Raw genomic sequence first — 24,424 nt, forward strand, 5'->3', positions numbered from 1 at the left:
GTACCTGGTAGCCACTTTAGGGCATCTCTCTTATACCAGGTCCTACACTTTCCTTTCCTCGCTGAGAATAAGCATCTCCATCTGAATGGGTACCTGTGAAACCTCTTCTTAGACTAAAATTGTCTCTCTCTGTGGAGGGGTAATGGACCTGTTGCGATTAAAACACCTGTAGCTAAGAGGCGGAGTGCTCGGTCAGAAGGCTAAAGAATACATTTAAAAAAACTGACCGTCACATCCAAACATAGACTAAGTGTGAACAGGTGCTGAACCTAGAGTCACCAACTCGTGAAAGGAAAGTGTAGGAACTGGTATAAGAGAGATGCCCTAAAGTGGCTACCAGGTACACATAAAATTGGCCATTTTTATGCGCTAAACGCTCTCATTTTTCATATTTCTAGTGCAGTAATGCAGTTCAATTTTCATGTTTCATGTTTCCATGTTTCAGCGCTGCAGTGTGCTGCCTTATTTACTTGACTGCATACGAGTTGGTGACTCTAGGTTCAGCACCTGTTCACACTTAGTCTATGTTTGGATGTAGCGGTCAGTTTTTTGAAATGTATTCTTTAGCCTTCTGACCGAACACTCCGCCTCTTAGCCACAGGTGTTTTAATCGCAACATGTCCATTACCCCTCCACAAAGATAGAGAATTTTAGTCTAAGAAGAGGTTTCACAGGTACCCATTCAGATGGAGACGTTTATTCTCAGCGAGGAAAGGAAAGTGTAGGACCTGGTATAAGAGAGATGCCCTAAAGTGGCTACCAGGTACACATAAAATTGGCCATTTTTATGCGCTAAACGCTCTCATTTTTCATATTTCTAGTGCAGTAATGCAGTTCAATTTTCGTGTTTCACGTTTGCATGTTTCAGCACTGCAGTGTGCTGCCTCAGGTTGAAGATTCAGAGATCCAGCCTCTTGGCTACTGAGACTAGACCATGTGGAAGACTTCGAGGTGCTGCTTGTCAACACACTGGAGTCTTTGTCTGCCATCCAACCCACAACATCCTGGCAATTGTCTGGGTTCGTCAGTGGTGTACCGCACTGACCACATTTTGACAGGAAGCTAAAATGAGAGCCAGTCACCTTCTGATCTGTTAGACAGCCTTGGCGGGCACCACCACATCCATGTATTTAATACATTATGCTTATGAAAAAAAATTCCTGGCTTTACTGTTGACAAGTACCCTCACAGAGATGTTATGCACAAATTCAATACATGTAGCAATGTGTGGCTTTTTTTTTTAAGATATCAGCTTTACTACACACGACAACAGTAGAATCACGAAAATTAGAGATAGATAGTCCTGTTTGCGTATCTCTGCAGGCTTTGCGTCAGTTACATAAATGCTAAATAAAGATACGCTATTTATTAAACCAATAGAAAATGCGCAGGCTTGTGCAGATTGGTCAATAGCACTCCTGTCTCTTTCCCTAGAAGAGGCTGTTTCCAAGTAAAATGAGGCTTGTACATGTTCCTGACATGGGTTTCATGCTTGACAGACTGACCACAACACAGGCCCTCGCTTGCATACACTGTGTTCAGAACTTTATTCTAATGCTTTAGGTGTCTCACAGAATCCAATTCACTGACATTGATCATACAGCTCCCCCAACTCCTGTATTATATTTACCTGACAGAGGCTTCACCTGCTATGACAGTTGTTTCATTGGGATCCGGTGGCAAAAATGAACTGTGGAGCTTACAAAACACAGGTTTCACAGCACCTGCTGGCCCTCTGCTACTTGTCAGTGAGGGACACATAATGATTTGGCAGTGGACATGATGGTGGTGGCGAGCAAAGCCCAAAAATCAAATGGGCATGTTTTAGCTGGCATTGTATAGCGATGGGGAATATGTATTCCACTATCTGGCTAACTTTTTTCCGTGAGGGAGGGACATCCCAAATGTAGGAGTGAGAGCTCACCCAAATGTATGATACAGGGCCACCTGAGGTCCCTTACGAAACTCAGGTTTCACTGCACCTGCTGGCACTCTGCTAATTGTGTGCGAGGGCCGCATAATGACATGACGGTGGACATGGTGGTGGTGGTGGGCAAAGCCCAAAATTAAAATGAGAATGTTTTAGCTGTCATTTTAAAGTGATGGACAATATGTATTCTACTATCTGGTTAACTACACACATGGTCAAAATTGTTGGTACACTTCGTTTAATGACAGAAAAACCCTTAATGATCACAGAAATAACTTGAATCTGATGAAAGTAATTATAAATAAAAAATCTATGGAAATGAACAAATGAAAGACAGATATAGATTTTCAACCATGCTTCTACAGAATTAAAAAATATATATAACTCATGAAATAGGCCTGGAAAGAAATGATGGTACCCCTGAAAATAATGTGACAAAAGGAACATGTTAAGTCAAGGTGTGTCCACTAACTAGCATCACAGGTGTCTACATTCTTGGAATCAGTGAGTGGGCCTGTATATGGGGCTACAGATACTCACTGTGCCGTTTGATGACATGGTGTGTATCACACTCAACATGGACCAGAGGAAGCGAAGGAAAGAGTTGTCTCAGGAGAATAGAAAGAAAATTATAGACAAACATGTTAAAGGTAAAAGTTATAAGGCTGGTTTCACACTTGCGTTTTAAAACGCATGCATTTAAAAAAAAAACGCATGGTGAAAAAACGCATGTAAACGCGTGCAAACGCTGCGTTTTTTAGACGCATGCGTTTTTGCATGTGGTGAAAAAAACGCTGCGTTTTGACGCATTTACATGTGTTTTTTCATGCGTTTGCGTTTTTTAAATGCATGCTGAGAAATGTGTGACAGCTGCCAATCATCAAAATAAAGTAAAAAAGCCATGATAAATTGAAATAGCTAGGGTTAGGGGTAGGGTTAGGGGTATTGATTCTAACCCTAACCCTAAAGGGATCCTATCCCTAACCCTTACCCTACCCCTAACCCTAACCCTACCCCTAACCCTAACCCTAATCCCTTTAGGGTTAGGGTTAGGATCCCTTTAGGCTTAGGGCTATGGTTAGGGGTAGGGTTAGGGTTAGGGTTAGGGATAGGGTTAGGATCCCTTTAGGGTTAGGGTTAGGGTTAGGATCCCTTTAGGGTTAGGGTTAGGATCCCTTTATCAACTTTATGGTGGGGGGGTGGCATAATAGTGTGTTTTCTGTTTTTTTAAAAATAAAAACGCATGCATTTTTAATGCAAATAAACGCATGTGCTTAAAAACGCATGCGTTTACATAGACATCAATAGGTTTTTTTGCCGCAAAAAAAGCCGCTAAAAATGCTACATGTTGCATTTCTGCAACACAACGCATGCATACAAAAGACGCATGCGGTGGCAAAACCCGGCAAAACGCATGCCAAAAAATGCATGCGTTTTTAATGTTAAGTATAGGAAAAAAAACGCATGCTTTTTTTGCGGAAAAACGCAGCGGCAAAAAACGCAAATGTGAAACCAGCCTAAGACCATCTCCAAGCAGTTTGATGTTCCTGTGATTACAGTTGCACATATTATTCAGAAATTTAAGATCCATGGTACTGTAGACAACTTCCCTGGACGTGGCCGCAGGAGGAAAATTGATAACAAATCAAAGAGACAGATAATACGAATAGTAACAAAAGAGTCCAGAAAAACTACTAAACAGATTAAAGGTGAACTTCAAGCTCAAGGAATACAGTATTAGTGTCAGATTCCACCATCCGTCGTTGCATGAGCCAAAGTGTACTTCATGGGAGGCGACCAAGGAGGACACCAGTGTTGAAAAAAAAAATCTTAAAAAAGTCCAGACTGGAATTTGCCAAACTACACGTTGGCAAGCCACAAATCATCTGGGAGAATGTCCTATGGACAGATGAGACAAAAATGGAACTTTTTGACAAGGCACATCAGCTCTATGTTCACAGAAGGAAAAATTAAGCATATCAAGAAAAGAACGCTGTCCCTACTGTGAAACATGGAGGAGGCTCTGTTATGCTGTGGGCCTGCTTTGCTTCATCTGGCACAGGGTGTCTAGAATCTGTGCAGGATACATTGAAATCTCAAGACTATCAAGGGAATCTAGAGAGAAATGTGCTGCCCAGTGTCAGAAAGCTTGGTCTCAGTCACAGGTCATGGGTCTTTGTTACGTGTTACAGAACCACTCAGCACTCAGAATATGTTGTGCAGTTATATGTATGTATAATAGGTTCCATGTGAGATGCATGTCCCTAATGCATCAGCCCACAGGCTGCGCCACTGGGCAGAGGGGACACGATATTCCCCTTTTGTCCACCCCCCAACTTTGTAATTCCCAAAGTAAATATCGGCAGGCTCCGGCCACCTGCGGCTATTGTAATGTATGTCTGGCCTGCCGCTTTTCTATTGGCCTGCCCTCTGTATTTGTGTGATATATTCTGTGTCCTGTGAGTAAAGTGTTGTCTGACTGGAAATACGTGGAGAAGCAGTGATCTTTTATATGCGCCCATGTAACCAAGCAATTCCAGCCAGCGTCCTTCATTCAGACTCCAGCCAGAGCAGAGTGGACCTCCTGAAACACGGGGTGGTACTGAAAGAGGTACCCCAGCTTGGTAGACCCCGTTACACTGGTGGCAGACAGCGGGATATGATACCCCTTCTACAGGAGGAAAGGAATGAATGGAAAACAACTACCAGAAGTTAAAGAGGACTACATTAAAAGATCTGGTGGAAGCCCGAGGGTTGATCGCCAGCAACAAAACAAAAGCGGATTTGATAGCAGCCATCATGGAACACGACAGTGCAGCACCCCCCAATGTGAATGTGGAGGAGACTGAATTCCAGAGGGAGGTAAAGAACAGACTGGCGTTCTATGGCCCAAACTCTGCAGTAGAGATCATACGAGCAGGGGGAGATCTGGCCTTTGACCAGGTACCTTCAACAGTAAGCCACAAAAAGATCCAGTATATAATGCCTTCTGACAGTTGGGGGAGGCAGAGGAAGACATTGATGGCTTTCTGCAGGACTTTGAGCGGCAGTGTGCCCTTCATCAAGTGAAGCCGGAGGAATGGGTTCAGATTCTGGCCAGCAAGATGACAGGCCGGGCAGCGGACGCCTATCGCACGGTACCTGATGAGGACTGTATGGACTATGAGCGGATCAAAGAAGTGATCTTGGCCCGTTATGCGCTGACGCCAGAGGCATACCGCCAAAAGTTCCGCGGACTTATAAAACGCATAACCGATACCCACGCTGAATAGGCCTGTAAATTACGGCGGTCACTGCTACAGTGGGTACAAGGGAGCCAAGCAACCACTAAGGAGGACGCCCTCCAGCTCTTCTTGTTAAAACGATTCTTTAATGGACTAACCCCCGAGACACAGGAATGGCTTCGGGACAGGCGGCCAACGACTCTTGAGGAAGCCGCTCGTCTGGCCGATGAACATCATGATGCCAGGAGGCCTTAGTTGTACGGATCAAAGATGGTCACTAGGGGTCCGCCCATGGACCTGAAGGGCCCCAAACCACTGAAGATTGTAGGGGGACCAGCTAGAAACCCAGCCTACCACAGTCCCCCTGGGGCGCGATGCCACACCTGCCGTCAGCTGGGCCACCTGCAAAGACAATGTGCCAACCGGACTCAGCATACCCAGTGGTCAAAGGCAGGAACAGCTACCTTCAGCCGGGCTGCTGTACACTGTTACCAAGGCAAAGCTGACCCGGCATTGGGGCTACGACTAACCAAGTGATGGAAGAGATGGAGGAAGTGCTGCATGAAGTAGACCCCGTGCAGGCAGCCCGGGCAGATAATCGACAACAGCATCGACAGGTCGTGTGGGTTAATGGGAAACGCATGCAGGAGATTCCGGGGTAACTTTGACCCTTGTGAAGCCTCATCTCATCCGGGACCGAGAGAAGAAGGACCGGACAGTGGCAGTCCGTGTAGCAGATGGAGCTATACATCGACTGCCCACTGCCAGGATTCACCTGAACTGGGGAGTCAGGGATGGCCTTGTTGAGGTCGGCTTGATGGAGGATTTGCCTGCAGACATCTTGCAGGGAAATGACTTGGGGCCCATGTTGTCTGCCTTCTCGGTTGTCCCTCTGGCTGAGACATATCCTGTGACCACCTGGAGACAAGCTCGAGCTGCGGAGGCGGAATCACACTCAGAGGAGGCCCAGGTAAGACATCCCAGCCCTACACGTATTCCCATAGCCAGACACATTTCTTGGGCCACCCCAGATGAATTTAAGAGGGAGTTACTTGAGGATCCTTCATTGGAGGGATATCGCGGGAAGGCACAGGAGGGGAGAGGAATATTGGAAGGGGAACAGTTTGTATGGAAGCAGGGATTCATCTACCGGATCACAGAGCAACACCACACAGGGATGAGCCCCACTATAAAACGACAGCTGGTAGCTAACAAGAAGTATAGGCAGGAGTTACTGCGAATCTCTCATGACATACCCTTGGCTGGGCACTTCGGCATCAGTCGCACCAGGCATTGTCTGACACAAAACTTCTTTTGGCCAGTGGTAACCTATGATGTTCATCAGTACTGCCAGACCTGTGACAGTTGCCAGTGCATTCGCAAGAGGGGAGATCAATGCAAGGCCAAATTACGCCCCCTCCCCATTGTGGAGGAACCATTTAGCCGAGTAGCGGTCGATCTGATAGGGCCATTAGCCAAACCCAGTCCGCCAGGGAAAAGGTATATATTGACAGTGGTAGATTATGCCACATGGTATCCAGAGGCGGTTGCGTTACATAACATACTGGCAGAGACGGTGGCGACTGCCCTGCTCCAGGTTTTCTCATGGGTTGGATTTCTCCGGGAGATTATCTCGGACCAGGGTACACAGTTTACAGCAGATGTGACCAACCAACTGTGGAAGCTGTGCGGCGTAAAGTCCATTAGATGCGCCCGTACCACCCGCAAACCAATGGGTTGTGTGAACGCTTTAACAGGACGTTAAAACAACTCATTGGGACTTTTACCAGGACCTACATGGACTGGGAGAAATTCTTGTCACACCTCCTGTTTGCCTATCGGGAGATGCCCCAAGAATCCACGGGGTTCTCCTCGTTCGAGCTGGTATACGGGAGACGGGTAAGGGGACCCATAGACTTAGTGCTAGAACACTGGGATGGGGAGGGCATCATAGAAGGGGTACCTATTGTACCCTATGTGCTGGAATTCCGAGACTGCCTACAGGAGCTGGCCCAGGCTGTACGTGAGAACATGCAGGTGACCCAGTGGCGCCAGCACGTATGGTACGATCGGAGGGCCAGAGAGCGCACCTTGGAAATAGGACAGAAGGTCCTGGTGTTAGAGCCCACCAGGCAGAACAAGTTCCAAGCTGCATGGCAGGGGCCCTACCAGGTAGTGGGGAAAATAGCCGACACAACCTATAATGTCACCGATTGCGACAACCCCAGGGTTATCCGCATGTTCCACGTGAATATGCTGAAGCCCTACTGGGAGCGCCCTGAAGAGGTAGTGGCCATCTGTGCACCTGAAGCAGAGGATTTAGCTGGATTTCCCTTTGCCAGATGTCTTAGGGGAAAGGACTCAGTCTAAAACATGGGACCAGGTACACTTGGGTGAAGACCTAGGCCCCCGGGAGAGACAGCAGGCGGAGGAGTTGTTGAGGCAGCAACAGAGGAGGTTTTCGGGGAGACCAGGGTACACTCGCCTGACACAACACAAGGTTGAGACCCAGGATCAGATCCCCCTGCGACAAAACCCCTCCAGGTCCCTGAGTCTGTACGAGAGGGGATGCGACAAGAGATACAAGAGATGTTGTGTTTAGGGGTCATTGAAGAGTCAGATAGTCCCTGGGCATCCCCCGTAGTGTTAGTGCCCAAGAGACATACCCCAAAAGACATGCAGCATTAAATTACAGTGTTAACTCAATGGGGCTGAATACAAATGCACGTCAGCATTTTCAGATTTATATTTTTTAAATATGTAGAAAACCATGTATCATTTCCTTTACACTTCACAAATACTTGCTACTTTGTACTGGTATATCACATAAAATCCCCCCAAAATACATTTAAGTTTGTGGGTCTAAAGTGAAACATTTTTAAAAAGTTAATTGTGTATGAATACTTTTTTAAGGCATTGTATGTTTTATACCTGAAATATTTGTACATGACCTTCAAATTAAGTTTCATTCTATTAGAGATGTCCTTAAAAAGGTCACACTGCATGGTGTCCTGTACTCTAAATAGTGAGACATATGTTTAAAGACTTATAAATAGCATGGCTGTTAAGGTCTCATTAAAAGTACATTTTCAGAGGTTCCAAATTACACATAGTAGAAATCAAATGTGAGTGCAAAGTAAAAAAAATGTATAGACTTATTCAACTGATAATAAGGCAAGATCTTGAGATTGTATTTAAAGTGTTTATTAGAGAAGAGAGCATCGATCCGCACAGGATGAATTTTTCATAGAATTTACCTTAAATTTGCACTTTCATGTGAATTTGAATTTTGAAACTTGATTTGTGGTTTGCAAGACCAAGAAAAATAGTGCCTGGCACTTTTTCCACAATGCTGAAGCAAGCATCAGTGTGCAGTCAAACATCATTTTGCATTCCTATGGGATTCCTCATAATGCATGGCAGCTGTGACCAGGGTCGGACTGGCCTGGCAGGGTACCGGGGAAACCCCCGGTGGGCCCTTGGCTGTGGGAAGGAGAGATGGAGAAGAAAAAAAATAGTCTGCGGGTTTTAGGGGCACGGGCCCTTTAAAAGCGCAGGCCACGTATGTGCAGGGGCGTGCGCACGTAGAGTTCATTACCCGTACCGCTGCGGCGCATGACCTGATCAATACTAAAGATTGTGTGCTCGTCATCACCGGCATGTGATGTCAGTGTCACACATTCACCGCCGGCCTCTGATATGTCGGCGGCCATGTCAGTATGTGCGCGCCGACCTGCAGAGGAGGAGGATGCCACCGCCGGAAGCGCAGGAAGGTAAGATGATTTTTTATTTTCTTCTTTCCCTCTCTCCGGGGGGCAGGATGGATACACATACAGGGGGGCAGGATTGATACGCATATGGGGGGGCAGGATGGATGCACATACGGGGGGCAGGATGGATACACTTATGGGGGGTGGGCCAGGATGGATACACATACAGGGTCCAGAGGCAGGACTAGGGGCCAGGATGGATAAATGTCAGGGCACTGCTGTACAGTTGCGTGCAACCTCCACCAGGGGGTGCTGATAGGGGAAAAGGTTGCACACACACAGCATGAGATAGAAGTGCCATCAGCGCAGTCGCCTCTAGGTGATGGAAGAGTAGTCAGACAAACCGGGTTGGTAGCAGACGGGGAACGCGGTACCAGAGGGAGAAGCAATATACGTTAGAAACAAGCCAAAGAAGTCAGAGCCAGTTGGGAGCAAGAACGCCAGAGACGGAAAATGGTGAGACAGGTCAGAGGACATGCCGGGTCAGATACCAAGGGGTCAAAGCACAGGGAGTGAACAATAAGATGAGTGGGGTAATGGGAGTGGGCAAACATGGGAGCTAAGCAACGGGCAGAGGACAAATCAGGGTGTATCAGGGTCAGCCGCTCAAGCTGGTGGCAGGAACTATAACTGACAATGCCTGCCGGTGGTTGTCAGAAATAGCCAAACAGATCCCAAAGAGAGGCAGAAAAAGTTAACCCCCGCATGATCAGGCCGGGAAGGGTATCACAATTGCAAACCCCGACCTGAATCATGACAATACACATATGGGGGGGGGCAGTATGGATACACATACGGAGGGGCAGGATAGATACAGATACAGGGGGCAGGATGGATACACATACAGTTGGGGGCCAGGAAGGATACACATACGGGAGGTGGGCCAGGATGGATACACATACGGGGGCCAGGGGTAAGACAAGGGTCCAGGATGAATACACATGCGGGGGGCTAAGATGGATACACATACGGGGGGGCTGGATGGATACACATACATGGAGGCAGGATGGATAGACCTATGGGGCAAGGATGGATAGTTATACGGGGGCAAGGGGCAGGACAAGGGGCCAGGATGGATACACATATGGGGGGCAGGATGGATACACATACGGGGGGCCAGGTTGGATACACATACGGGGGGCCAGGATGGATATTCTTATGGGGGCAGGATGGATCCATACAGGGGGCCAGGATGGATACACACAGGGGGCCAGGATGGATACACATGGGGAACAGGATGGATACACATGGGGGACCAGGATGGATACACATGAGGGCTAGGATGGAGATATGGGGGGCAGGACAAGGGGCCAGATGGATATATATGGGGGGCCAGGATGGAGACATGGGGGGCAGGACATAGGGCCGGATGGATACATATGGGGGGACAGGATGGAGGTATGGGATGGCAGGACAAGGGGCTGGATGGATATAATATAATAATCCTTATTTTTATATAGCGCTAACATATTCCGCAGCGCTTAACAGTTTGCACACTGTCATCACTGTCCCCGATGGGGCTCACAATCTAAATTCCCTATCAATATGTCTTTGGAATGTGGCAGGAAACCGGAGAACCCGAAGGAAACCCACGCAAACACGGGGAGAACATACAAACTCCTTGCAGATGTCCAAGGTGGGATTAGAACCCAGGACCCCAGCGCTGCAAGGCTGTAGTGCTATCCACTGAGCCACCATGCTGCCCTACATATGGGGGGCCAGGATGGAGATATGGGGATAAGCCAGGATGCATATATGGAGAAGCTATGATGGATATATGGGAGGGACCAGGAAAGAGATATGGGGGGCAGGACAGAGGGCTGGTTGGATACATATGAGGGGCCAGGATGGAGATATGAGGGACCAGAATGGATATATGGGGTGCCAAGATGGATATATGGGGGAGCCAGGATGCATATATATGAGGGGCCAGGATGAGTTTATGGGGAGGCAGGACAAAGGACCAGGATGGATATATGGGGTGCCAAGATGGATATATGGGGGAGGGGGGCAGGATAAGGGACCAGGATGCCTTTATATGGGGGACAGGATGGATATATGGGGAGGGGCGAGGATGGATATATTGGGGAGGGGTAGGATGGATATATGGAGGGGGGCAGGATGGATATATATGAGAGGGCTAGAATGCATATATGGGGGACCAGAATGGATATATGGGGAGGGGCAGGACAAGGGATCAGGATGGATGCATATATATGGTAGAGCCAGGATGTATATATATGGGGCGCCAAGATGGATTTATGGGGGAGGAGGGCAGGACAAGGGACCAGGATGCATCTATATGGGGGGCAAGATGCAGTGGAGTATCCAGGGGGGGCAGCTGGGGCATGTGCCCCGGCTGCCGGCTCAGAAAAAGTGCTGCGCGTCGGTTCCCAAGGATGTACTAGCATCTTCAGACGCTAGTACCCTTGATCTATGCTCGGACCGCCGCTGGCACTTCCGCATCAGTGAAGCGCCAGCAGTGTGATCAGGTCACATGATCACGCTGCTGATGTCACTCGCCAGCTCTTCACAGGCAGCCTTGCGGTTTGTGGTAAGTGCTCCAGCTCCAGACGGTGGGGTAATGGAGGCTGGAGCTGCAGACACTGAACTGCCAGGAGAGATGCGGGATGTGCTGTATACTACTGTGTGGGCGGTGCTGTATACTACTATTCGGGCTGTGCTATATACTACTATGTGGGCAGTGCTGTATAGTACTGTGTGGGCAGTGCTATATACTACTATGTGGGCTGTGCTATGTACTACTATGTGGGCTGTGCTATATACTACTGTGTGGGCAGTGCTGTATACTACTGTGTGGACTGTGCTATATACTACTGTGTGGGCTGTGCTGTATACTACTGTGAAGGCTGTGCTGTATACTACTGTGTGGGCAGTGCTATATACTACTGTGTGGGCTGTGCTGTATACTACTGTGAGGGCTGTGCTGTATACTACTGTGTGGGCTGTGCTGTATACTACTGTGAGGGCAGTGCTGTATACTACTGTGTGGGCAGTGCTGTATACTACTGTGTGGGCAGTGCTGTATACTACTATGTGGGCTGTGCTATATACTACTGTGTGGGCTGTGCTATATACTACTGTGTGGGCTGTGCTATATACTACTATGCGGGCTGTGCTATATACTACTGTGTGGGCTGTGCTGTATACTACTATGTGGGCAGTGCTATATACTACTATGTGGGCAGTGCTATATACTACTATGTGGGCAGTGCTGTATACTACTATGTGGGCGGTGCTGTATACTACTAAGCGGGCTGTTCTGTATACTACTATGTGGGCAGTGCTGTATACTACTGTGTTCCTCAGATTTCTCCACCACATGCAACTGCACCTGGGAAGGGAGGGGATGGGGCAGTAATCAGGACATTATGGGGGCAGAAATCTGAGGACATTATGGGGGCAGAAATCTGAGGACATTATGGGGCAGAAATCTGAGGACATTATAGGGGGCAGAAATCTGAGGGGGGCGCCAAACTGATCCTTTGCTTCAGGTGCAGGAACAGCTAGATACACCTCTGGCAAGATGGATATATGGGGAGGGGCCAGGATGGATATATATGTGGGGCCCGGATGGATATATCTGGGGGGGCAGGGCAAGAGACCAAGAAGCATATATATGGGGGAGGCCAAGATAGATATATGGGGGTGGCAGGACAAGGGACCAGGATGGATATATGGGGTGCCAAGATGGATATATAGGGGAGCCAGGATGCATATATATGGAGGGTCAGGATGGATTTATGGGGGGGCAGGACAAGGGACCATGATGCATATGTATGGTGGGCCAGGATGCATATATGGGGCAGTTATGATAGCTATTTTGGGGGGGCCAGGATGGATATACATGAGGGGCCAGAATGCATGTATGCTGGGCCAGGATGGATATATGGGGGAGGGGCAGAACAAGGGACCAGGATGGATATATGGGGAACCAGGATGCATATATATGGTACAACCAGGATGCAGCTCTGGGAAAAATCAAGAGACCACCACATCAAAACCCTGTCATGGGCAGCCCAATCTCCAGACCTGAACCCCATTGAAAACCTCTGGAATGTAATCAAGAGGATGAGGGATAGTCACAAGCCATCAAATAGCTTAAGAGCAGCTTAAATCTTTGCGCCAGAAGCAGTGTGAAAAACTGGTGGAAAGCATGCCAAGATGCATGAAAGCTGTGATTAAAAATCATGGTTATTCCACAAAATATTGATTCCTGAACTCTTCCTGAGTTAAAACAGTATTGTTGTTTCTAAATGATTATGAACTTGTTTTCTTTGCATTATTTGAGGTTTGAAAGCACTGTTTTGTTCTTTTGTTCTTTTTTGTTAACGATGCAACTATTTTTTATTCCATACATCCATGGTTGTACAACAAATCCAGGTAGATGGCAAAATTACAATGTCTCCTCAGTCCACAAGTTCCCAATCTGAGATCAGTAGTTCCACTGGCCCTGTACCAAGTGATACCCACTGTCTCCCAACTTTTGGTTGGCCCACTTTTGGCATCTCCAGCTGGTATAGTGTGCAGTCACAGCCTTTGACCATTTCTCCTTTTCAGAAAAAAATATATAATATATTGCTTGGAAATTCCAAGACATGTTGTCAGAAGTTTATAGAATAAAAGTACAGTTTACACTTTACTCAAAAATATACCTACAAAGAGAAAAACTGAACATTTTGTAGTTGTCTCTAAATTTTTGCCAGAGCTGTATATGGGAGGCCAAGATGGATTTTTGGGGGAGGGGGAAGGACAAGGGAAAAGGATGCATATATATTGGGGATCCAAGGAAAAAAAGAAAAAAAGCCGCACCACTCCAACTTTCTGTATAGTTACAAATCCTTTGTCCTTTATTTTCAATGTGGTATGGACATGGTTACAGAGGGCAGTACGTTTGCAGAAAATGCTGGTACTCTCCTTGTACCGGCATTTGCTGCAAACGTACTTCCGTCTGTAACCATGTCCATACCACATTGAAGGAAATAAAGGGCAAAGGTTTTTTAACTATACGGAAAGTTGGAGTGGTGCGGCTTTTTTTCTTTGGATCTTTGTACATGTGTCTCCAAGCAAGCACACCCACTACCGTGGATTCACGGGGCAAGGTGACGGTGACTCTGAAACTACCTTCTCCACCAGTGAGTATAAACGTTTTTCTTAGTGCCATTCTGTTTTTTTTTTCTTTTTTCACTTTATATATCGGGGCAGGATGGATATATGTGGAGGGGCCATGTTGCACATATGTGGGTCCAGGATGGATATATGGGGGAGGCAGGACAAGAGACCAGGAAGCATATACTGTATATAGGGAGACCACGATGGATATATGGGGGTGGCAGGACAAGGGATCAGGATGGATATATGGGGTGCCAAGATGGGTATATGGGGGAGTCAGGATGCATATATATAGGGGGCAAGGATGGATTTATGTGGGGGAAGGACAAGGGACCAAGATGCATATATATGGGGGGTGGTCCGATAGATATATAGAGGGGAGGCAGGATGGATATAGGGGGGCAGGATGGATATATGGGGGAGGGGCAGGACAGGGGACCAGGATGGATGATGGATATATGCGGAGCCAGGATGCATATACAGTGGGGCAAAAAAGTATTTAGTCAGTCAGCAATAGTGCAAGTTCCACCACTTAAAAGGATGAGAGGCGTCTGTAATTTACATCATAGGTAGACCTCAACTATGGGAGACAAACTGAGAAAAAAAAATCCAGAAAATCACATTGTCTGTTTTTTTATCATTTTTTTTGCATATTATGGTGGAAAATAAGTATTTGGTCAGAAACAAACAATCAAGATTTCTGGCTCTCACAGACCTGTAACTTCTTCTTTAAGAGTCTCCTCTTTCCTCCACTCATTACCTGTAGTAATGGCACCTGTTTAAACTTGTTATCAGTATAAAAAGACACCTGTGCACACCCTCAAACAGTCTGACTCCAAACTCCACTATGGTGAAGACCAAAGAGCTGTCAAAGGACACCAGAAACAAAATTGTAGCCCTGCACCAGGCTGGGAAGACTGAATCTGCAATAGACAACAAGCTTGGAGTGAAGAAATCAACAGTGGGAGCAATAATTAGAAAATGGAAGACATACAAGACCACTGATAATCTCCCTCGATCTGGGGCTCCACGCAAAATCCCACCCCGTGGGGTCAGAATGATCACAAGAACGGTGAGCAAAAATCCCAGAACCACGCGGGGGGACCTAGTGAATGAACTGCAGAGAGCTGGGACCAATGTAACAAGGCCTTCCATAAGTAACACACTACGCCACCATGGACTCAGATCCTGCAGTGCCAGACGTGTCCCACTGCTTAAGCCAGTATATGTCCAGGCCCGTCTGAAGTTTGCTAGAGAGCATTTGGATGATCCAGAGGAGTTTTGGGAGAATGTCCTATGGTCTGATGAAACCAAACTGGAACTGTTTGGTAGAAACACAACTTGTCGTGTTTGGAGGAAAAAGAATACTGAGTTGCATCCATCAAACACCATACCTACTGTAAAGCATGGTGGTGGAAACATCATGCTTTGGGGCTGTTTCTCTGCAAAGGGGCCCGGATGACTGATCCGGGTACATGAAAGAATGAATGGGGCCATGTATCGTGAGATTTTGAGTGCAAACCTCCTTCCATCAGCAAGGGCATTGAAGATGAAACGTGGCTGGCTCTTTCAACATGACAATGATCCAAAGCACACCACCAGGGCAACGAAGGAGTGGCTTTGTAAGAAGCATTTCAAGGTCCTGGAGTGGCCTAGCCAGTCTCCAGATCTCAACCCTATAGAAAACCTTTGGAGGGAGTTGAAAGTCCGTGTTGCCAAGCGAAAAGCCAAAAACATCACTGCTCTAGAGCAGATCTGCATGGAGGAATGGGCCAACATACCAACAACAGTGTGTGGCAACCTTGTGAAGACTTACAGAAAACGTTTGACCTCTGTCATTGCCAACAAAGGATATATTACAAAGTATTGAGATGAAATTTTGTTTCTGACCAAATACTTATTTTCCACCATAATATGCAAATAAAATGTTAAAAAAACAGACAATGTGATTTTCTGGATTTTTTTTTCTCAGTTTGTCTCCCATAGTTGAGGTCTACCTATGATGTAAATTACAGACGCCTCTCATCTTTTTAAGTGGTGGAACTTGCACTATTGCTGACTGACTAAATACTTTTTTGCCCCACTGTATATGGTACAGCCAGGATGCATATGTATGGGGGCCGAGATGAATTTATGGGGGGGGGGCAGAACAAGGCACCAAGATGCATATGTATGGGGGGGGAAGATGGATATGTGGGGAGGAGCCAGGATGGATATATATGGGGGGCCAGGTTGCATATATGTGGGGCCAGGATGGATATATGGGGGGGCCGGACAAGAGACCAGGAAACATATATATGGGGAGCCAGGATGGATATATGGGGAGCGACGACAAGGGACCAGGAAGGATAAATGGGGTCCAGGAGAGATATATTGTGGGACAGGACAAGGGACATATGAGGGCCAGTATGTATAGCTGGGGTAGTGGGATGGTTATCTGGGGGCCAGGCTGGACAAGGGACATAGAGAGCCAGGCTGTGGAATATTATAAAATATAGGGGGCCAGGCTGAGTGAGATTATTAAATAAAGAGGGCCAGGATGAGGGACTTAATTACATTCGGGGGCCAGAATGAGGAACATGCTATATTAGTTTATAGTGACAAGTGGGGAACATAATTTCTTTAGGGTCCAATTAGGGATATTATTACTACTGTAATATAATTTACTTTTTAGGAAACTGTGTTCCATGGAGGGAACAAAAGGGAGTTCCTGTTACTGTGCAGGACGACACTACGTTGCTTTTCTTCTTCATCTGACATAGTGTAGAAGTCAGGGAAAAAGTGGGGAAAGTGCTCTGGAAGCGATCAGCTATTGATGACTGTGTTATTTTTTGTAGAGACGGGTCCTGGCTGGAGGAAGTGATGGTAGTCTGTACTGGTTGAACAAGAAAAGCAAAGATGAAGGACTTCAACTACAGACGTCACTGGTAAGTCAGTGTATTACATGTATACGCACACTATACACTATATACTGTGTACAGAGCTCCTATATATAATGTCAATGGTGATCACTGTATTACCTGTACACTGACACTATATACAGATCTCCTGTGTGCAATGTCACTGGTGATCACTATATTACCAGTACACTGACACTATATACAGATCTCCTGTGTATAATGTCACTGGTGATCCCTGTATTACCTGTACCCTGATACTATATACAGAGTGCTGGTGTATAAATGTCACTGGTGATCACTATTACCTATGCATTGGCACTATATTCAGAGCTTCTGTGTATATCATTAGTGATCCCTATATTACCTGTACACTGACACTATATACAGAGCGCCTGTGAATAATGTCACTGGTGATCACTGTATTACCTATACACTGACACTATATACAGAGCTCCTGTGTATTTCACTGGTGATTCCTGCATTACCTGTTCACTGACACTATATGCAGAGCTCCTGTGTATGATGTCCGGGTGATTGCTGTATTATCTGTACACTGACACTATATACTACTATATACAGGGCTCTTGTGTATAATGTCACTGGTGATCACTGTATTACCTGTACACTGACACTATATACAGATCTCCTGTGTATGTCACTAGTGATCACTGTATTACCTGTATACTGACACTATATACAGAGCTCCTGTTTATAATGTCACTGGTGATCACTGTATTACCTGTACACTGACACTATATACAGAACTCTTGTGTTTAATGTCACCTGCAATCACTGTATTACTTGTACACTGACACTATATACAGATCTCCTGTGTGCAATGTCACTGGTGATCACTATATTACCGGTACACTGACACTATATACAGATCTCCTGTGTATAATGTCACTGGTGATCCCTGTATTACCTGTACCCTGATACTATATACAGAGTGCTGGTGTATAAATGTCACTGGTGATCACTATTACCTATGCACTGGCACTATATTCAGAGCTTCTGTGTACAGTTATATGAAAAAGTTTGGGCACCCCTATTAATCTTAAGCTTAATGTTTTATAAAAATTGTTTTTTTTGCAACAGCTATTTCAGTTTCATATATCTAATAACTGTTTCTGCCTTGAAAAGAGGTTTATTGTACTAACAGAAAATGTGCAATCTGCATTCAAACAAAATTTGACAGGTGCATAAGTATGGGCACCCCACCAGAAAAGTGACATTAATATTTAGTAGATCCTTCTTTTGCAAAAATAACAGCTTCTAGTCGCTACCTGTAGCTTTTAATGAGTTCCTGGATCCTGGATGAAGGTATAAGTTTGATGGTCGCCGAGCATGGACAGCCCTCTTCAAATGATCCCACAGATGTTCAATGATATTCATGTCTGGGGACTGGGATGCACTACATAGTCCTCCATACAGTATAATTGGCCGCATATAGCACTCTATACATTATAAAGGGACCGATATAGTGCTCCATACAGTATAAAAGGCCCCATAAAGTGCTCCGTACAGTATAATGGACCCAATATAGTGCTCTATACAGTATTATGTGCAGATTACCATAAGGCAAATACACCCTAACTAATGATGCTATGATAATTATTAAAATTTAACTTTTATTCATCAACTTAATATGTATTATGTACAATTTAAAACCACAATGTTTGTGTTTGTCACAATATCGGATTTCTATTAGTCCTGATCTACCAATTTAATTCCAAATAAGGAAATCATTTTAACAGTCCCTTCATAGGTTCATTATTTCGCAATAGTATTGTCTTTTAGTAATAGTAAATTTGTGTGCCGGAAGACGTCTCCTCCCGGTTTGACATTATTTTACTTGTATAATGTATCACTTTGAATAAAAACCCACTCGGTAATGTGGGACTAACTGATCTTATTTTTCCCACTAGCTAAATATTAACTCTGACACTGAAACCAATCCAATATGGAGTACTGTGTTCTTGCATCAATGGTCATAATATCCCATTATATGGTACGGGATTAGCTGATCTAATTGTCCCTACTATTTAGGTATCTCCTTGTGCGTCGACTGTTAGATAGCCCTCAGGACTATTATTAATTATTCATTCTAATATCTCTTTCCATAGTGTGGCCGCAGATCACCACTTATTGCATTTCATAAACCAACTATTGACAACTGCTTTTAAAATATGTAACCAGCTGCCTCCCCAACATGTTTCACCATTACCGGTGTCTGCAGAGGAATAAGGCTCATTTTCTCATGCCGAATCTGACCCTTTGCATATCATTCGTCAGAGAGCTATTGGATAAAAAAAATTGGATAACACTTGCCCAGTTAATATGGTGGTGTGAGGAAGGCCTGAAACTAAATGTTGGTGGACTTTAAAATTCTTGGAATCATGTTGTTTTTTCCAAGGAAATCCTGACAATAATTGAGTCAATCTTGCCTTCCTCATGCTGCTAGTTTCTAGTGTCAGAGTAAGCAAAGATGCCCGAGAGCATCACCGAGCCTCTGTTTTGCTTCACTTTAGGTAGGGTGTTTTCTTTCAGTGTACGAGTATACTTCATTCTTCCTCCAGCACACATATTGCTGATTTATGAAAAATTGCAGCATTTCCCAAACTAAAGTCCTCTCAGCCCTCCAACAGATCATGTTTTAAAGATTTTCTTATAGTCACAAAAAGTATGATGAATAAGTGCAGTGCTATTTGTTTATCAGCATTTTCAGTGGTACGTTCTATTTTAGTGTGTGTGACTATGGGTGACAAACTGTTCTGTGTACAAGAGTTTGTGTTTAACCTTATTAGCAAGTAATAAAATACCTCTCTCCCTTGCATTGTATCGGTTCATTTATGTACAGAATTGATGTTGGAGTTTTCACTTTTTTTCTATATTGATATGAGTTTAAGTAATGCTGCGATAGATTATGACAGAAAAATATGATCTGATTACATTAAATAGTGATTGCTTTCCTGTGTGAAGGTCATCTTGACCTTACTGGAAATTCCAGACAGGAGAAGCAACAATGCTGCTTATAAATGAAGGAGACAGCAGCTTTCCCCTTGAGTAAGGATGACACAACCTCATAGGACGAGGACAAAATGTAATCTGTGCATAATAAATAATAATAATAATAATGTTTTCCACCATTAAGATGTACATGTATGTATTATGAATTTTTTAAAGACATTTTTTAACTAGCTTATTTGTGACCACATGAAAGGTAAACTAGGGATAAGCTACCAATGTTGTATCAGATTATTATTATTATTATTCATTTTTATAGCGCCATTTATTCCATGATGCTTTACATGTGAATGGGGCAAATATAGACAAGTACAATAAACATGAGTAAAACAAGGCACACACAAGTACAGGAGGAGAGAGGACCCTGCCCGCGAGGGCTCACAGTCTACAGGGGATGGGTGAGGATACACTAGGTGAGGGTAGAGCTGGTCATGTGGCGCTTCAGTAGACTGGGGATCACTGCAGGTTGTAGGCTTGTCGGAAGAGGTGGGTCTTCAGGTTCCTTTTGAAGGTTTCCGTGGTAGGTGAGAGCCTGATGTGTTGGGGTAGAGAGTTCCAGAGTATGAGGGAAGCACGGGAGAAGTCTTGGATGCGGTTGTGGGAGGAAGAGATGAGAGAGGAGTAGAGTAGGAGATCATGAGATGATCGAAGGTTGCGTGTAGGTAGGTAGCGGGAGACCATGTCACAGATGTATGGAGGAGTCAGATTGTGAATGGCTTTGTATGTCATTGTTAGTGTTTTGAACTGTAGCCTCTGGGCAATAGGAAGCCAGTGAAGGGCCTGGCAGATAGAATCAATACTCTCTTATTGTTATAAGACAATGTTTCTGAAATCTAGCCACCAGCAGGTCATTTTTTGCGTCTCATAAAGAATTGACAATACTTTTCACATACATCTGTAAAAAGATCTTTAATCTCTTCGACTCTGAAAATCAGGGTTAAAGATTGCATAGCGGGCAGTTTATGTAAGAGCTTCATTAGACCATTTGCCAAAGCTGTGGAATGGAATGATGGAGGTTTATGGCTTAACCCCTTCATGACCAGAGGTATTTTTGTTTTTTTGCTCCCCTTCTTCCTAGAGCCATTACTTTTTTCTTTTTAGGTCAATATAGACACGTGAGGGCTTATTCTTTGTGGGATGACCATTGTCAGAGTTTGACAGCGGCATTTAACAAGTTAACAGGTTTTTTGCAACTTGCTTGAAGAAGTCGCAATACCCTCGGGGTTGCAATCTGATCCCATTCACTTGTATTGTGCTGCAATTGAGCACTACAGGACAAACTTTGGTCACGCAACAGACATCGCGTGCAATGTGGCCATGTAGCCCTATCCTTATATTTCATTGAGCTTGATCTTATTGGTGCTTATATTCATATCTATTCTAGACAAAGTGAAGTGTGAACATCAGCTTTCAATAATTCTGGGAACATTTTGAGCACCCAGTTATGTTTTTTGGGTTAAGCAATGCCTCAGCAGCCTTTCAAAATTTTATTAAAGGGAACCTAGCTCCAAGAAAATGAAATTCAATCTGCACACAACATGTTATACAGCTGAGGGAGGTGAGTACATTGATGTATAATTATATGAGACAACATTCATCATAATTAGTCATTTAAACCTCTGCTTTTTCTGGAATTTTTGGTCCAGTGGGTGGTCTGATCAGTGACTGACAGCTTTCTCTGCATAAAAGTACACACAGAGTTAGCTGTTAATCACTAATAGAACTGCCCACTGGACCAAAACTCCCAGAAAGAGGTTTATATGATGAAAACCAGGTTATTGTAAGTGTGTGTCGGGATCAATCCATACCCTGCTTCCCTTCTTGATAAAACGGGTACATTTTAAGTGTAACATGGTTTATTATGTGATTACATATGTGTAATGGACAGTTGTGTATTTTTCTAAGACTAAGGACAGAGTTAGAAAACTAGAGTACAAGTGTAGGAATAAGTTAGAGTAGTAAGAATGGTTAGAATTGAGTTTTATACAGTAGTAACATAGTAACATAGTTAGTAAGGCCGAAAAAAGACATTTGTCCATCCAGTTCAGCCTATATTCCATCATAATAAATCTCCAGATCTACGTCCTTCTACAGAACCTAATAATTGTATGATACAATATTGTTCTGCTCCAGGAAGACATCCAGGCCTCTCTTGAGACATCCAGGCCTCTCTTGGACATCCAGGCCTCTCTTGGGACATCCAGGCCTCTCTTGAGACATCCAGGCCTCTCTTGAGACATCCAGGCCTCTCTTGTAGAGGGTACTTTAGTTTAGGAAGTTAGATAAGTATAGGATAGAGGTAAAGATATATGGAATTTCCTAGTTGGGAGGGAAAGGAGTAGCTATAGTAGGAACACTTCCTGTTTTGAATAGTGAGTTAGATGGAGAATAGAGAGATTGTTCCAAATATGAGTTTAGTGGGAGCAATACTTCAGGGCTATAGGGCTGAAAGTCACACAGATACGAGGAAAATGGGAGCAGCATGAGAACGGCAGCGACTAGGTTCAGTGGGATATCTGTTGTGAATTCTGTGATCAAGCTCCCTCCTGTGGTCACGAGTGGTACTGCGGCTTCTGAGTTTCCTTCCTCAGGTGAGGAGGTTAAGTCGTTAGGTGCTGCTCTATTTAACTCCACCTAGTGCTTAGATCCAGTCAATGTTCTAGTATTGGTCTTGCTTCCTCCTGGATCGTTCCTGTGGCCTGTCTGCTCTGCATAAGCTAAGTTCTGCTTGTGTTACTTTTGTTGCTATATTTTCTGTCCAGCTTGCTTTTTTGGTTTTCCTTGCTTGCTGGAAGCTCTGAGACGCAGAGGGAGCACCTCCGTACCGTTAGTCGGTGCGGAGGGTCTTTTTGCCCCTCTGCGTGGTTGTTTGTAGGTTTTTGTGTTGACCGCAAAGCTATCTTTCCTATCCTCGGTCTATTCAGTAAGTCGGGCCTCACTTTGCTAAATCTATTTCATCTCTGTGTTTGTATTTTCATCTTAACTCACAGTCATTATATGTGGGGGGCTGCCTTTTCCTTTGGGGAATTTCTCTGAGGCAAGGTAGGCTTATTTTTCTATCTTCGGGACTAGCTAGTTTCTCGGGCTGTGCCGAGTTGCATAGGGAGCGTTGGGCGCAATCCACGGCTACCTCTAGTGTGGTTTGATGGGTTTAGGGATTGCGGTCAGCAGAGTTCCCACGTCTCAGAGCTCGTCCTATGTTTTGTGGTTTTTGTCAGGTCACTTGTGTGCTCTGAACTTCAAGGTCCATTGTGGTTCTGAATTACCTATTCATAACAGATATCCCAGACTGTCCGAAACTTATGTTCTGGAAAAGGTATGGGAGAGATCCTTAATTTCGCCCTTAGAGGGGTAAACAGATGGGGATCCCCAAACAAAAACTAGCTTGGAATGTTGTGAGCTCCGGTACCGGATGGTATGTCACAAGGGCAAGAATTGCCAAAAGAGCAAGGGACAGCGAAGGTGGAAGAAACTGTGAGCAATTAAAATAACTGTATGGTATCTGTGATTGAACTGAATTTGTTGAGTGAAGATAATATGTTAAAAATGGACTCAGAGTCTGTTATTCATTGTGTTGTGACATCTGGAAGTGGCTCAGGTAGTGCAGCTCATCCAGGATGGCACATCAATGCGATCTGTGGCAATGTTTTCTGTGTCTGTCAGCATAGTGTCCAGAGGCTGGAGGCACTACCAGGAGACAAGTCAGTACACCTGGAGATGGGGAGGGGGCCATAGGAGGGCAACAACCCAGCAGCAGGACCGCTACCTCAGCCTTTGTGCAAGGAGGAACAGGAGGAGCACTGCCAGAGGTCTGCAAAATGAACTCCAGCAGGCCACAAATGTACATGTGTCTGCACAAATGGTTAGAAATCAACTCCATGAGGATGGTCTGAGTGCCCGACGTCCACAGATGGGGGTTGTGCTAGAACCCAACACCATGCAGGACGCTTGGCATTTGCCACAGAACACAATGATTGGCAAATTCGCCACTGGCGCCCTGTGCTCTTCACAGATGAAAGCAGGTTCACACTGAGTACAAGTGACAGATGTGACAGAGTCTGAAGACGCCGTGGAGAGCGATCAGCTGCCTGCAACATCTTTCAGCATGACCACTTTGGCAGTGGGTCAGTTATGGTGTTGGGTCGCATTTCTTTGGAGGGCCACACAGCCATGTGCTCGCCAAAAGTAGCCTGACTGCCATTAGGTACCGAGATGAGATCTTTGACCCCTTTTGAGACCATATGCTGGTGCAGTTGGCCCTGGGTTCCTCCTAATGCAGGACAATGCCAGACCTCATGTGGCTGGAGTGTGTCAGCAGTTCCTGCAACATGAAGGCATTGAAGCTATGGACTGGCTCTCTGTTCCCCAGACCTGAATCTGATTGAACACATCTGGGACATCATGTATTGCACCATCCACCAACGTCACGTTGCACCACAG

The sequence above is a fragment of the Ranitomeya imitator genome, chromosome 1, assembly GCF_032444005.1.
Source record: "Ranitomeya imitator isolate aRanImi1 chromosome 1, aRanImi1.pri, whole genome shotgun sequence".
Classification (NCBI taxonomy): Eukaryota; Metazoa; Chordata; class Amphibia; order Anura; family Dendrobatidae; genus Ranitomeya; species Ranitomeya imitator.